This window comes from Sciurus vulgaris (assembly GCF_902686455.1).
Source record: "Sciurus vulgaris genome assembly, chromosome: 2".
Lineage (NCBI taxonomy): Eukaryota > Metazoa > Chordata > Mammalia > Rodentia > Sciuridae > Sciurus > Sciurus vulgaris.
The window spans coordinates 152,892,954-152,905,955 of NC_136462.1; the positions used below are offsets into that span (position 1 = coordinate 152,892,954).

Below are 13,002 nucleotides of genomic sequence, written 5' to 3' on the forward strand. Positions count from 1 at the left end.
CACCCTCCTTGGTCATTTATTCATAGGGTCACACACCCAGCAGTGTTTCCAGTTCTCACTTCAACCCTATCTGACTCAGTTTCTCCACCTATGCTTCAACTAAGAAATGGAGTTAATCAGATGCTCCTTCCTTTTGTTGGGGTGCTGTAAGCAAATTGGCAGTATTTGCAAACCTCTTGCTTTGAGCCAGGGGCTGTGCAACAGGCAGAGATTAAGAGACGGATGTAAGACAGTGTGAGGCAGACGTGTGGCCAGAGAACTGCCTTTTGTGAGAGAGGTACTGTGTTGTGAGAATAACTAGGAACATTTAAGAAGGTTTACTAGAGGAGGCCATACCTGTGCTAACCTGAAAACAGGCTACAGAAATGCTACAGTGCTACAGGATTAAAGCAGGATATAAAAGATGTTCTTTCCTAAATGCATTCCTTTGACTGTTCCAGCATTCCTGAGCATTTGCAGTCAGCCCAATTGAGGGGTATGCATTCTTGCTCCCTTTAGCCCCTGGAGCTTCCTGGTCTTTTACCCCAGCTGTATCTCCCTACAGGTCTAGTTATTCCCCCACTTCAAATGCAACCCTCTTCTAAAGCTTTCTGATCAGGGTCCCTGATCATCACCAATGGCAAATGCACAAATAGAAATATCTGTACCCATAGCAGTCCAACCCCAAATGCAAATATCCCACCAAGAAGCTGTGTCCCCCATTACACACAGGGGGAAATGACTGCCTGCTCTTAGACAAAGTTGCAATGAGGTTTTGAGCTCATTCTAAAATCAGTACAAGCTAAGCATTTTATAAGCTTCACCATAACACAGAAAACATATCTGGCTTGTGATGCAGCATCTAGCTACAAATCATTCTACATTTCAAAAGGAGACACATTGTGTGCAATTTCTATAATACCATGTAGGAAGGAAAAACCTGGAAAAAAATGTGAAACTTGAGAGCATTAAGATGAAAGAAAGAGGAGGAAATGAAAAAAGACATTTTGTTCTAAGCCCGCTACTTCATGTGAATCCAAATAAGGAAAATATTCCTTGATCTTCACATTGGAAAAAAATTAATGACATGCAAACTTCCACAATACAACCACATATACTATTCTAATGATCATCCAATAAATGAAAAACCACAAGGCTCCCTCCATGGGTGGGAGAGGAGTGAGGGGAGACAGCTAACCAAGGAAAAATGCTCTCCTCAATACTCGGCTCTCTTAGAACAATTCTCTGCACAGAAAGCACATCAAATACCACAGCCCTACCTTTTCAGAGGGATTAAACAAAGATCTTTCTTCCTTGTGACCAACACCTTCTTAGGAGAATCTGTTATCCGTGTAGAAGGAATGTCAGAAACCTCTGGGAGGAAATGTAGCTGCATTTGTATTCTGCTCAGAAGATGTCATCACAGCTCTGTTTACCTTAACTGTGGACCATGATTCAGCCGTGACAACTGTCTTGCATACTGATCAATTTATTTGCAGCAAAATTTCTAGCATTAACTGCTTAGGTTCTGAAAAACTGGTTACTCGGATTTCTTGTGCAGCTGTTGCAAATATACATTTAGAATATCTAGACTGTTATCAAAATGATTCAGCGAGAGAACATAAAGGATTCTCCTGAAGTGCTAGCAAGGGAAGGTCCCTTCTACTTCAAGATAAAGGCAGAGCAGGCAGTTCCCAAAGGTCCTCCTTGGAGTTGGATTTTTTGGTAATACAATGTATAAAAAATCATTATATTGGGAGTCTGGGGACTCTACGTGCAGGTCTTTGTTAGGTTTTAACCAGTTGTGCAGTGCTCTGTGAGACATCCTATCCCATAGGCAGGCTGGCCCTGCAGCTCTGCAATAGGGCAGTAGGTAGCAGAATTGTGAAGGAATGGCTGCTGGACCCAGGGAGAGAAGGGAAAGGCCAGGTCGTGCCTCCTCCAGACTGGACACTAAGTCCTGGTTGTGGGCCCTAGCCTTCCCGGCAGGCAGCCTTTAACATCAGGGAATAGGAACCAGTACCAAGGCATCCTGGGAAAGACTCCCTCCCACCTCAGGTAACACGGATGTATAGGCAGAGTCCTGGCTACCTGGAATCCACCATGCACTGTGCCCTTTGGAATCACCATATGGTCAGCATCCACATTCCCACTAGCGTAGTTTCCTTTGCTGCCCTGCCAGTTGAAGTCCCAGCATCTCCGTGTGTACTTTATAGAATGGTGAACAACACACATCCAGCAAGAAGTACCAGCTGCAGGAAGTAAAATGGGGAGGTCATTGTCAAGGTTATGATTCTGGAGCAAGGCAATAAAAGGGAACACCACATTCAACATGGTCTACTCGGTGATTTGAAAGAAACAAAGGCCACAATGGGACACCCACCCATGAGTTTGAGTCAAATTTAACACCCTAATAACCATAGACCATTAGAGGAAAGCAGGGATCATCAGCCATACAGAAGAGAGGACACAACACCTGAGCTTGGTGTCTGGGTACAGACTGCCTCTGAAAAAGTTATGACCTACTAAGGCCTAAGCCCAAGGAATCAGTGAAGCAAGAGAGGCCCTGGGAGAAAGAATAAGAGGTGGACTGCTGGTGGGAGGGTGTGCAAGGAGTTCAGAGTTCAGATGCTCCAGGTTCAAAACGACACAGCCCATGGGATAGAGAAGGGTTCAAATGTTGTATGGAGGAGAAACTGCTAATGAGACAAAATTGCCAACCTGAATGAGAGCCCTTGAGGGAGGAGAGATGAAACCATCTTCAAATGTCTAAGAGACCTCCCTATATAAAAGGGTAGAGCCAGTTTTTGATTACTGCAGAGGCCTCTTCACAATGCTTAAGTATGTGAAAGGTAAGGGGGGGGGGGGAGAATAATCCAGGGGCTGGGGTTGTGGCTTGGGGCTGGGGCTGGGGTTGTGGCTCAGTGGTAGAGTACTTGCCTAGCACATGTGAGGCACTGGGTTCAATCCTCAGCACCACACAAGAATAAATGAATAAAATAAAGGTCTATCAACATCTTAAAAAAAAAAGAATAATCCAGATGCATGTTGACTGTCCAAATACAATGTAAAGTTGAACAGAAAAATGAATGAATCTGTCTGACGTAAAAGGAAAAGTAATAAATTATGGAATATATACACAGATAAAAATCACTCAGCCATTAAATTATCACAATTTCAAAGAATAGCATTATAGAAAAATGCTAGGGTAAGTCAGTAGAGCAGGATACAAAATCTGATGCAAACTTATTTGTCGGGAATCCATCACAGTTTAGTTGCAGACACCATATTTGCCTAAAGCCTATTTGGCATTAGCTTCTGTGTTATGATTTGGATTTGAAAGGTCTCTCAAGACCCATATGTTAAAGGTTTAGTCACTAGCCTGTGGCACTATTGGGAGGTAGTGGAGCCTTTAGTAGGCAAAGCCTATTATAGAGGAAGTTAGATGGTTGTGGTGTGCTCTTGAAGGGGATATTAGGCCCTACCCCTGCCCTCTCTTGCTTCCCAGCAGCCATGAGGTGAGCAGCCTTCTTTGTCCCACCTTCCCACCATGATATACTGCCTCAACCAGAGGCTCAAGGTTAACAGGGTCAAGTGACCATGGAATGGAACCATGAACCCAAATAAACCTTTTCTCCTTTGTGTGTTTATCTGAGGTACTTTGTCACAGTGAGTAAAAGCTGACTAACCCATTCTGAATGAATGCTTGCCTTGAAAGGGCAGTCAAATGCCTATTTCAACATCATTCTGGCATCCCTGAACTTGTATACCCGAGTGATGATCATGTGACATGATCATGTGACCTCACCATCAACATCTATATTACTGTATTAAATACCAATACTACAAAACAAGGTATGCTACCTAAACCTATTGTGCAAGTCTGAAAACTCAATTTCACATATAAATATGCATTTTAGATGTACTGGATGACAAATCTCCTATATGGATGATACGTTTCTGTACTCTCAATCAGATAGTTTATAAATATAAAGTATCATTCCAAGAGTGGAATATGCAATAATCCAGGGACATATGGTGAACACTATCAATTTTATGTGCAAACCTTATATGCGGCAATACCAATCTTAAGAATTTTAACAAATATTCAAATGTAAAAGGAAATATGAGAACATATTAGCTTGCTACCTTTACGAAGATGTCATAGCCTTTATCAAACCACAAATAATATTACAAAGCAGAATAAAACAAATTATTAGAGTATATCATAACCCAAATCCTTGTGGAATTGTCTGGTATACTGGCCTTCATAACAATAAGCAACATTTAGGATTTAACATTTTTTAAAATTAGTTTATATTTTAGACCATGCATCTTTCAAACCACAGTCATATTTGGACAATTCCTATCTTTACGAGAATGAATTAATAGCCAACTTTGTTGAAGTTTGCTACCTCAAAAATTTACAGGGGGCAAACCCTCCAAAATCACACTGTAATACTGTTGTAAATCATTGTAATCCAGATACAATTAAGAAAACAAAGAGAGCAAAGAAAGAAGAAAATGTTAGGGAAATATGAAGCACCTTTCAACATATCTTCTTTCCCACCAAACTCAGTTGCAAATGAGCAACTAGTTAGTGTGACGAGTTGAAGTGCCGAGTACAAAGCGTTCAGCAGGGACAGTGCCCAGATACAACTGTCTCTGATCTGGAAATCAAATTTCTACCATGTGACTCCTGGTAAGAAACTATAATCAAATAGTAACAATACCCATTTTTTGTTAAAATCAGATTTTCATTCAATGATGGTAATATTCAGCTTCTACCTCAATCACAGGCAAACATTGACTTTGGTGCTCTGTCATCAGCATTATCAAAATGAATCAATACAGTGCACCTTTAATATGCTTGTGTGGAGAAAAGACTGTGTGTGTGTCTATGCATGTTTGAGTATGTATGTGGTGTGTCTACACACTTGAGGTAAAATACACTAAAAAAGGGAAAAAGCTAGTATCTGAATGTAAAGATCATATGATTATTTTCCTTTATCGCTAAGTTTTTAAAACTTAGAATATAATATTCTTATGGGGAAACAATGTAATGATGTAACTGAAAGTAAAACAGCACCCCAGGATGTTGGAACCCAAGGCAGGCTGCTTGGAACTGAGGTACAGAGCTGGGGGAGTGTCACAGAAGCAGCAGATATGACATCGTGCAGCCACTTTATGCTGGGCAAATTTACCCCACACGGGATGGTAGGAGGGGAGGGATAAAGATTCAAAGATGGAGTATCTATGGAGTTTCAAGATGTGCCAGGACTTGAGCAGGCTACTGAGCCCTTACAACAAGGCTGTGGAAGGAGTAACATTATCACCATGCCCCAAGTGTGACTGCATTTAGTAGTAACTGTGCATGGTAAACAATCGGAGTGTTTAGGAAGCATAAAGAATGGGAGGATGAGGCTACACAAGAGGTGTGGAAAGGGGAGATGGGAGATGAGACTAAAGAGGATGGAGAAGGTGAGTTTCCAGCAAAGAAAATACTGAAAATTAGTTTATGTAAGGTGAGGGAAGTCAGCTGTGGAAACTGAGGCAGGAAGACTACCAAACTTCAAGATCGGCCTGGATAACTTACAGAGATCTTGTTTCAAAATAAAAAAAAATAAATAAAATGGGTTGGGACTGTAGCTCAGTGGTACAGCTCCACTGGATTCAATTCCCATACCAAAAAAAAAAAAAAAAGAAAAAAAGCCAGAAGAATTGCTACCATCAGCTTAAAAATTAGGGCAATTGACAGCAGTGACCAAAAGACTGCAATGCCTCTTCCTGGGAGCAACCTTGTGGACTCTCTTTCCCACCTTATGACTTCTCCACACCAGAGAGCAATGGGGAGTGAAACCTCACTCCCTCCACAGCATAGGAAGGAAAGATGAAACCCACTAGATCAGGGAAGAAGGATAAGTGGCTGTGTGAAAAGTGAACCCACTGGTAAATCCACAGAGTTCTGGGACCCGAGGTGTCATCAACACAAAGTTGGAGGGACAGTGAGTGGCAGGTCCAGAAGGCTCTGGGGAGGTGGTAACAAATTGGTGGCTGTGGGTGAACATTGTTTATCTAGTAAGTAATAGACAAGGCGGGTGGGAAGCAGAGTCCTGCCCTCTGGGCTCATGGTTATTGTGGCCTTCTTAATTATCATCCAAAAAAGGAGGCCTCTGAAAAGAGTGGGATGAATATTAAGCAAGGGAACATGCAGAAACATTAAAAGCTCAGGCACACATGGCCAGGAAAGCCAGGACACATGCCCACTCTTCACACAGATGGATTGTTGGTCCAGGCACAGGGAAAGTGGCCTCCATCTTTTAGGGTACCAGCACCCATATAAAAACAAATAGCCTCGTCAAGGTACCAGATGGTAATCTGGGGAATGTGGTGAATTGGGAATATCATAGCCTAATTTAGACTCTGCAAACCACCCAGCATTCCACTCAAACACTGTGATGGGGACACATGGGTGGACATGATGACAACAACACTTGTCACTTGTTGAGTGTGCACCTCTGTTCCCCCATGCAAATAAGCACCCTGGGGGTGTGGGTGGTGTCTATTCATTTTTCTTATGGAATCACCACACACTAAATAATGGCTGTTTTCCTTGGTGTCATGTTTGAATTAAATGAGTTCCATGAAAGGGGTTTCCTAAAAGCCTTGGTGAATGCCCAATCCATCTGCTTTTCTGTGCAAGAATGCTTTCCTGTCAGTGTTCTAAAACTTGGCAAGAATTGTTTTACCCTAGTGGTAAAAAGTTGGGGACCCATGGCAGCTGCCTTGCCCAAGCTAGAGGAAGCACTGATCCAAGCCCTCTCCCCACGTCTTCAGACAAGAGGGAAGGGGAATGCTCTATGCAAGGGATCTGGGCAGGGATGACTGGGGAGTAAGTGGAGGTTTCCTGTGCAATGGGAGATAATTTGTTCACAATTGTGCATGAGCATAGCATTGTAAGTGGGACATACTGGTCATTAGATACTGATTTTTCAAGAACTAATGAAAGGATAAATTGACTTGAAGTTTAGGTGCTGGCCGAAGAAGCACATATGAGGTTCTCCATCCCTTGGGTACAAAACCAGTGCCAAGAGACAAACAGCAGTTGTCAAAGCTGTCTCTGGAGCCTAACCCCCTCCCATGTAATGGTCTCAGAGAGCCCATTCCTATCATGCCTGTTCCATAAAATGGGGTCGGGGGGGTGAACCAGGCCCTGAGCCAGAGGAATGTGGGTACAGTTCGGTGGTCAGAAATGTGCACAGAAGTGGTTGCTCTTAAGACCAAAAAGAAGTGGTGATGATAAAGGATGGAAGGGGTGGAAAAGAGAGGGCTGGGATTCCAGGAGGCAAGGAACCAATTCAAAAGACTGAGCAGCTTCAGATCAGCAGCACTGGCCTGCTGCTGCCACAGTGAGAACTGAGTGGATAATGGCTTTTCTCAGGTAGTGTTACTATGTCCTGACTCTTCGCTAAAGTGAAACAGTGATACCCAAAAATAAAGCAAATGGTGTTCCAGACTGCCAGTCTCCATAGCTCAGTGGGGAGAGAGAACCCCAGGGAGACTAGTACCTATACAGGCAGTGATGAGTGTTCTGGACTGACAGCTGATGGGAATGAAGGATAAGGAGGGCGGGAAGGTATGTGTGGACAGGTGGCAGATAGGCAATGCAGGTAGTCAGCTGTCTGTAGACATCAAGGGATTAGGGATTTCCTGGAAATTGGGCTTTAGTGAGGGGTGGAAAGCTGTCCAGATTGCAATAGGCATGAGGTTGGGTGAGCAGATTCTGAGAATCCCAGTTGTTTCACCTGGAGTTTAGAATCAGTTGGTGCTGCCTCTCAGAAGCAGAACTTGGAAAATATAAAGGAGGTGTCCTTGGACAGCTGCCACTTCCCACACCCTATACAAGACTTCAGAAAATTCATGAGAAATCTTCACAAAGGTCATTCTTCTACATACCTTAATCTAAGCTCCTGGCTCCCTAGTTTTATCCCATCATCCTGCAGCTGGATTATCTGCTCTCTTCTTCCTCTTATTCTACTTTCCTCCTCTATGCCACCCCAATACCCCCTTTCAATTCTCCTGCATTTTCTTTCTTCCTCTGTCCACTTATTTCTCTTGATCCCCCTTTCCATGCCTTGCTTTCTGTTCTGCATCTTTGCTCTCTGGACATCTCTGATTTCTCCCAACACTTGGCTTCCCCCAAAATAAGAAGCAAGTTATACCAAACAAACACAACCTTCACATAAACTTCTTCCCAAGGTCCCTCTTCTCTCTTTTTTCCCTTTGGATTATGCTTCTGGATTCAAGTTTTCCAGATGTAGCCATGCTACTATTTGCCTCTACATGAAGATTAATGTCAATAAAGTACACTCTGCAGAGGAAGATATTATGGGGAAAGGCAATTTTGCTATTCTCAAATGGATACCCCGTGTTATCCTATAACTAGAACAAAGAACACTGCAAAACAACTGGCATATCACTCAGTAAACAAATCTTTCCATAAATGCCTTTTCTAAAAAGAAAAAATGTGAACATTTCCTTGTTTACAAACAAATTAAGGAAATCACATATTCTTCCATAGATGTAAAATTTCCCCTTAAGAAGTTTTATGAAAGAAAGTAGTTTCCTTGTTGAATATATTCCTTGATGAATATATTCATCCATCATTCAACAAAAACATTTTGTGTTAAATTTTAAACAGTGAATTACTCTACAAATATAAAATATGCAAAATAGTAAAACTGTTTACATGGCAAGGCATTAAAATCACTTTTCTTGTCAAAGTGGTTAAGGTATTATTATATACTGTCTGGTACTATAGTACCATGGCCCAATTTCTGCATGGGACCCAAGACTTGAAGGGATGGGAACCAGAGCTCCACCTAGACTGGAGGTCAGAGAATGTTTCCTGTGAGGTCTGCAGGCCATAGTGTGACATTTCATTTCTGTTGTCAATGGGTCAAAAGTTCCCTCTCTGCTCATAAGATCCTGTGGTAACTACTTCACTGCAGCTATGCTGCAAAAGCAGTCAGACAGTACATAAATGAGTGAGTGAGGCTGTGTTTCAATTTACAAACACTGGGATTTGAATTTCATGCAAGTTTCACTTGTCATAAAATATTCTTTAGTGTTTCTCTATATACACTAAAAATGTAAAATTATTCTCTACTTGCACTGTATAAAAACAGGAGGCAGGGCAGATGCACCCCAACTGGCATAATTTGCCAATCAGTGATCTAAGTATCAGGCTACAGAGTATCTATGGGTGTCTATGAGGGTGTTTCCAGAGATGATAGGCTTGTGGGACAGTGCATTGAGAAGGGAGATTCTGCCCTGAATGGGATGGTACTGTCCAATAGGCTGAGGGCCTGGAGCGGAACAAAGGGCAGAGGTAGAAAGCTATTGTAAGCGGTGTGTTTATTGCTGCTGCCACCACCACAGCGCTTCAGACTTTTTCACTCCTCAACTGTGGATTCATCTGGCAGTTTCCAGGCCTTCAGCCTCAGAACCGGGGCTGCATCTATGGTCCCTCTTGTCCGGAGACTCTAGCTTCTTGAACTGAGCAGCTACTAGTTCTCTTGGCCCTCAATCTTGTCACCATTGTGGGACTATCCAGCTTCTGATCATTGTGAGCCAATCTAATAAATCCCCTTTTACATCATACAAGTCCATACCCTGTTGGTTTAGAGAGCCCTAATACACAAACACTGTCTTTTTATCTATTGAGAAGACTCTGAATCTTTGATGTTTGAGCTTTCAAGAGAAAGCTCTGTGGAGTAAAAATCCTCCACAACTGTAGTCAGTTCCATAGGGCCATTTAAGGAGGGGATAAAGGTGGACACACCTAAGCTGTCCCAGAGACAAAGGAGGTAAGGACCTGGACAGCAGCCCCAGAGTGCCCAGTGACTTCAGAGAGCTGCTTCCACTGCTGGATCTCCCTACTGGGTGTTCCTCACCAGGAGATGTCAGAGAGGTGTTTGTCATGGTGATTTTTGAGGAAGTATCAGAGATGCAAAGCCCAACTCAGCACCCAAATGGAGAACATGGTAGATCAGTACCCACTAAGGACCATTATGTGGAAAGAAGTGGAGGCAAATAAAAGCCCACAGAGACCAGGAGAAGGAGCTAGATGAGTGGGTCATCTGTTAGGGAGGTTGAAAAAACAGCCAGATAGATACAAAGAGTGGGCCTTGCAAAAAAGGGGAAGTCTCTAGCCCATGAGGCCTGAAGCAAAAGCCCTCAAGTGCGGGGGATGGGGAGAACAACAAAAAAGAGGGCTCTGGATGGGTTTGTGAGGGCTATTAAACATACTGCTTCCATTTCCTCCCCCAGTCCCGTACTTCCCTACTCCGGACAGTTACTGGAATGGGTGTCCTGGGGGGAAACCCAGGACAGCTGGCCTCAGAGATAAGACCGGGTTAGAAGGGAGCCAGGCTGGCCTCTGTGCCATCTCCAGGGTCTTGATGGGACCCACTGCTATGGGGGTCTTAGAGGGAAAGCAGTAGTGGGAGAGGGCCTTGAGAAAGGCCCAAACTGTGGAAGTAGGAGAGAGTGAACTCAGGCTGCCATAACCAGGACAAAAGCAGGAACAACTAATTAATATTCCACACAGATCATGGCCACAGTCCTGTTGTTCCCAGCAGGGACCTCTGGAAGGACATGCGAGAATAGAAAGCAGACAGAAAGCAAGTTGCTTACAAGCCCCAAGGCTGCCCATCCAGAGAAACTTTGGCGTTTGGGGGTCATGGTTTGGTGTTGCCTTTACAATGGGGGACAGTCAGTGGCAGCATCGTGACTGGTCCTTCTAAGAAAAATTCCACTAAGTACTCCTGACTGATGCCAGTGCTCCATGAAGGGATCATGATGACAGGGAATCTGGTGAGAGATGTGCATATGAGATGAAGGGCTGATGGCTGGTGGGAAAATCCTAGGACACAGTTAGGGAGAGGGAATGACTCAGCACTACAAGATAGGGTGGCTGCCCCAAGCAGGGTCCAATTTAGAGCAGATGTAGACTTAGATCACAGATAAGTGCACTATGGAAGAGATCAGTGCTGGATTTATACACCAGTGCCCACACTGGTCTAGACAGGTTGCCTTCACTGCATTTGATCTGGGCCTTAATAAGGGATTGTGATTCTTCATTCCTACATTTTCCCAATTCCAATCATTTTCCTGCATCACTAAAGCAAAAATACCAACAGAGGAAAACCCTGAAGGATCAGGCAGACCCCAACCTTTCAGAGACAGAGAAGAGAGACAGAAAGATAGTTTAAAGAAACCAGGATCCAGGGTTTTGAGGCTATTTACATCTCAAACTGAGGTTGGACAGTCAACATCTGTAGTCATGTTGGGACTGCTTCTTCTGGCCCTGGGCTATCCCAAGAGGGATCAAGTCCACGGAATTTCCAGGATGGGCAGGACCTTGCCTTAGGAGCTTTGTTAGGGATCTGACTGGTTTGAGCATATAATGACACCTGGTTAAATTCCTATCAGACTACATTCAATCTGTGGTCTAGAAGAAAAACCTGGACAGCCATGCCTGGGAAACAGGTGAGTGGGAGCCTGGTTGGGCCGAGGAAGTGGTGAGACCACATAGGTCTCCAAGACACAAACTTATGCCCGCTGTACCTAGCATAGAGGGTGTCCTAGGAAAGCACAATGTACAGCTATTCTATCAAATCAGTAGACCTAGGAAGCCCTGATGACCCCAGGAGAGTGGCTCTCATTCTGCAGAGGAGATTGGTAAAGCATGGAAAGTCTTCGAAGAGGAAAGAAAGCTCCTGATGATGGCTGAGGGAACTCGAGAATGGGCATATTCACCCACAGGCTGCATGCTGGTATTGCTCAGGGTGACAAGGATGTCCCATGGACATGACAGCCACAGGAGAAAATAACTGGGAAGGAAGAGATACCTGGGGAGTGGTGGGGTCTCTGCTGAGAAAGTAGAAAGAGTAGTCACAATGTCTGACAACTCAAAAAGAAGGCCTGGTGTGCCCTAGTTGGGCAGGTTGTGTATGTGAGTGTTTTTTTTTTTTTTTTTTTTTTCCTTATAGCAACCAATTCTTTGACTCTCCAGACACTAACTGGTCTCCCACGACTTGACTCAATTCTAACACCACTGCCCTGAGTAAATGCGGAGCACACAATAAAGGGCTTGGTCTCACAAGACTATCCTGCTTCTGATGCCAGTCAGTTATAAGTCTGGCCCTCTTCTACCTCTGACCAACAGGCTATAAAAATTTAGGTTTCCATAGCTCCCCTTCTCAGGATTGATAATTTGCTAGGACAGTTCACAGATCTCAGGAAAACACTTCATTCCTATCACCAGTTAATTATAAAAGATGCAACTGAGCTGGGCGTGGTGACACATGCCTGTAATCTTAGCAGCTTGGGAAACCGAGACAGGAGGATCACAAATTCAAGTTCAGCTTTAGCAACTCAGTGAGACCCTAAACAACTTTGTGAGACCCTGTCTCAAAAAATAAAAAGAGCTGTAGATATAGCTCAGTAGTAAAGTGCCCCTGGGTTTAATCCCCAGCACACATAAACACAACCACACACACACACACCACACACAACACCACACACACACACAAGATGCAACTGAGGACCATCCAAGTGGAAAGAAATGAATAGGGCAAGGCATGGGGGGGTGGGGTAGGTGTAGAGCTTCTGAGTCTTGTTAGGATTATGCCACTCTCCCAGAACCTCCATGTATCACCAACCAGGGAGCTCCCTAGTCCTCAAACATTAGGGGTTTTGCCTAGGTTCCACTAGGTAAGCAAAACTGATTAATCATGGACACTAGTGATTAACTGGATCTCCAGCCCCTCGCCCTCGCTAAGAGGTCAGGGGCAGGGCTGAAAGTTCCAGCCCTCTAGTCCTGCCTAGGTCTTTCTGGTGACAGTCCCTCCTACCCTAGGGTCCCAGCCCACAGCCATCTCATCCACATACAAAGATACTCTTACCATTCCAGAGGGGCCAAGGGTTTTAGGAGCTGATATCAGGAAACAGAGGAAG

General features: G+C 43.9%; 1 protein-coding gene across 12 annotated transcripts in view; it reads right to left on the minus strand.

Annotated features, from left to right (window-relative positions):
• The window catches only part of ARNT2 (aryl hydrocarbon receptor nuclear translocator 2), a 174,765-nt gene that overhangs the window by 134,882 nt on the left and 26,881 nt on the right, over positions 1-13,002 (minus strand). Inside the window, exon 1 of one of the 12 annotated variants that reach the window (XM_079123413.1) lies at positions 1,260-1,445. The exons of the other annotated variants lie outside the window; for them this stretch is intronic. The gene's annotated coding sequence lies outside the window, so the exon portion shown is untranslated. Of the gene's footprint in view, positions 1-1,259; positions 1,446-13,002 lie in introns of those variants that run through there. 12 annotated transcript variants of the gene reach the window in all.